Source organism: Artemia franciscana, chromosome 14 (genome assembly GCF_032884065.1).
Source record: "Artemia franciscana chromosome 14, ASM3288406v1, whole genome shotgun sequence".
NCBI classification, from domain to species: domain Eukaryota; kingdom Metazoa; phylum Arthropoda; class Branchiopoda; order Anostraca; family Artemiidae; genus Artemia; species Artemia franciscana.
Window position 1 is genome coordinate 13,016,948 of NC_088876.1, and position 4,102 is coordinate 13,021,049.

Sequence of the window (4,102 nt, forward strand, 5' to 3'; positions counted from 1 at the left end):
GTTGATTGATGTCTACCATCACAGTTTGTACATTTAGGCACTTCAGTGCATCTACTTTCTGTAGACAAGGAGTGATTACCAAGGCAATTAGGGCACCCTGGTTCAGAAGAAGAACAATACTTAGATGAGTGACCAAGCTTAAAACATTTTGAGCATTGAAGAGGTTTTTCTTGGTATATTTTATGAGCTTTTTGCTGACCAAAAAGGAATACCGAGTCAAATTGGGAACTAGCAGGTAATATAAAGAGGACACTCTTACTACTTCTTGTTCCCTTAGAATCTAGCTTGCCCATACGATGAACATCCAGAACCTCCAGCATTTTCCCCTTATTGTTCATAAGACCATCTTTCAAGTCATCATTTGACACTTCCAATGGTATGTTGTACAGTACTATTTTCTCAGAATTTTTCAGGGTTGGTTTCCACCATTCAGGTGTAACAGGGATATTGCCAATTTTATGTAGGCTAAGTGCTTTGCAGGCTTCATTTCTGTCTAGAAACATAACCGTTAGTGAACCATCTCTGTTCACATTCACAGTGAAGCTGCATCTAAAAGTTTTAAAAAGATTCATTCTAATATTAGTAATATTTTTGATAGAGAAAGATTGATCTTTTACTGTTGGAGTAAAAAGGATAATGGGTTTGTCCTTTATCTCCACAGCTGGAACTGAGTTTGAGAGTCCCATTATTTCAGGAGGACTCATAGAAAGCTTTTTTCGTTTCTGTTTTCTGCCCACTGTCTGAAAATCCTCATTTAGCAGGTTGTCAGTTTCAGAGATTGGTGACTCAAGAGACAGTAATCATGGTTTCATTCAGGCTATCATCATTGGATATTGGAGATACAAAAATAGGAATATCCGCTTCTGATAACCAATTAGATGCTTGGCCCCCTTCCCTGAGGGGGCTAGAAGAGTTAGGAAACATTGAGTTCAGGAGAGGAAAATTCCAGAAACTCTAACCACGCAATAAACTTATATGAAAAAGCAAAAGAATACTTCTCAAACAAAAGGAGTAGCAAGAGCTTTAGTTCCTTTCACTTGGAAAATAAATGAAATCAATAGTATAAATTTTTCATCAATTGATTTCTTCTTTTCTTCCTTGTAGTGTCCTTTTGCCTATTTTGATATTTGCCTTGTAGTGTCCTTTTTCAAATAATATTTATCAAAAATAAAAAAAGTCTTTTATTTTTGCTGTTTAAGATGTTTATGATTTTGCAGAATTTTATATTTGAGTGTGGGTGTGGGCTAGGATTAACAATGCTTATGACAGCAAAGGTCCTTCCATTTGTGGCACCACAGAGCATTGAATCCCTGACTCTAAACTCCTGAGTCAACTGTCATATTTGACATATGTGAAAAAATGTATTTAATTTTTTTTGGCTCCTAAAGGTGTAGTTGAAAATAGTCAGAGCTTTGGGGTGTGAATCCCCTTATTTGTGCTGTTGGAAGGAGGCTAGTACTGGACTTGCAATTTTCATAGTTTCTTGTTAATCTTATAATCTCAATTTTTGCAATTTTCTTGTTTCTTTGCCACTTCAATGGTATTCTATTGTAACATATAGACCAGCCCCCTCCCCTCTATAAAATTCAGGACCAAATCCCTCATTCACATCCCCTTAGGAATCCTCAAATATAGGACCAAATCTCTCATCCATACTCTTCTAGGAACTCTTAAATTCAGGACTAAATTTCTCAGTCACACCCCTTTAGTAAATTTGAATTTGAAAAAGGTTTGAATAAAATCATTTAGAATTTAACAGTTGCTAAATTTAACAAGTCTGCATAATCCTACGCAGTTGGACTACGTGCATTTAGATAAGTTAAATGTTACTTAACAAGTCAAGTAACCAGTTATTCTGACCCCTGGGTTTTTCAACAGTCTGCATAGTCCAACGCGGTTGGACTACGTGCATTTAGATAAATTAAATGTTACTCAACAAGTTAAGTAACCAGTTATTCTGACCTATGGGTTTTTCTCAAAACCAAAAGGGAAATCCTTGCCATAAAAACAGCTTTTGGATGCGAGACTAGTCACATGATTAAATATTACCAATAGTAGTGGAGGTCAACTTCCGCAGGTCACCAAGCCTGTCCCGCAAGTGCGCGCGTTGGATATATGAGCCCAACACAAGGGCAAATAGTTAGTCTTAAGGAAGGATTCGAATTGTCAAGATCAATTGCTCATGTTCACCTTTTTATGCAATAAGTCATTGAAGCTATTTTGTCAATAGTTGTATATTGTAAGTAAATAAACCTTATTGTATTAAATCATCTTCTGTCTATGTATTAGGGCATCAGATACAGTTCCTCTAGCTTTCAGGCACGGTCCCAAGGGAATCTATATTTGTTTCAAGAGACCTCGAACAACACCGAGATGGTTCTGTCTCCCAGGTTACTGGGGATTCTATACGAAGCCTTTTTATTTTATTAATAATTTAGCTCCCATATCCACATTAAGCTATTAAGACTTAGAAGTGTCCCAAGCAACTCAACGCAAACCCCCCTTAAGATAAAATCACAACCCAAGCTCATTATTCGATAAAACCACCCCGTAACACATGGCACGGTCGGTAGGATTCGAACCTACGCTCCCAACAATTCGAATCCTTCCTTAAGACTAACTTTTTGCCCTTGTGTTGGGCTCATATATCCAACGCGCGCGCTTGCCGGACAGGCTTGGTGACCTGTGGAAGTTGACCTCCACTACTATTGGTAATATTTAATCATGTGACTAGTCTCGCATCCAAAAGCTGTTTTTATGGCTGTTTTAAAAACTCAATAGGTACAGAAACAACCTCAACCATTAACTCAATAGAATTATTGCAACAGGCCTTCCAGAAAAGATTCATTGACACAAGTTCATTGAATAAACTGAAACATGGCCTAGTTACGTTCGAACAAACCCAAAACGTTCGTGAGTACTTGCATAAGGTTAGAATCGCAACAGAAGCACGATACGGTCCAGGAGAAGGGGAATTATATGAAAAAATCATACTAAATGCATTTAAACAGGGACTCAACCCAAAGTTATACCGCCTTTTGATAGCTAAAAATACTGATAACCTAGAATTAGCAGTTCAGGAAATAGAAAGAGCCGTAGAAATTGATTCGATTGTCCTACAGCATCAAAAACTGTCAATAAATGCTGTAGAAAACAAAGCCCCTGTAAAGTCAAGAGATTCCTCTCCGCGATTTTTCTCCCGAGAATCATCGCCCAAACCTGTTCGAAATCAAATTCGAACAACCACACCTCCAAGACAAGTACGTTTTGCCCCCAATAATCAATTAAGGGCACAAACTAACAATGAACCATTAAGGTGCTACACCTGTAGTCGGTTAGGACATATCGCAAGAAATTGTTTCGCAAACAATAATTATCGACCAAACATTAGGGGAACGGGTAACCGTTTGTCCAGGGGGACAAACTATAGTGGGTACGCCCCTAGAGGTAATCGAGGAAACACCTTTGTAACAAGAAATAATTATCCCACCCAAAATCAAAATTTCCAACGCAATACATATCAATATCGAGGAGGGTATCGTGGAAGAACAAATCAACCCAGTAATAGTTGGAACAGAAATACAAGAGAAAATTACATCAGCCAACGGCAGCCATATAATAGCTCCATCTCAAACAATAATCAAGGAACCCGAAATAAAACAAATGAAAGTTCTACATCTAACATCTGGGAATCCCAGGGAAACGATATAAGCCCCCAAAATTCGTAGGACCAAAATTTGGTGGCAAGATAATTTATAGGTCCCCTCCAGTAATAATACCATTTTTAAGTGCAAATAATAATAATATGTTACCAGTATTTGAGAATTTTAACGCAGGGAATATTTATTTCTCAGCCCTTATAGATTCAGGAGCAACCGTAAATGTGATAAATACATCCGTATTTAATAAATTACCAAACTATATTAAACGACGAATGAGCAATATCTGTCCCAATTTATCAAGTGTAACCGGACACGACCTGGATGTGAAAGGCACTGTGTATCTAGCCTTGCGCAAGGATAACAGAAATTTCTATACTCGATTTATAGTTTGTAAGAATTTTCCATACGAAGCGATAATAGGCGCAAATTTTTTAAAATCA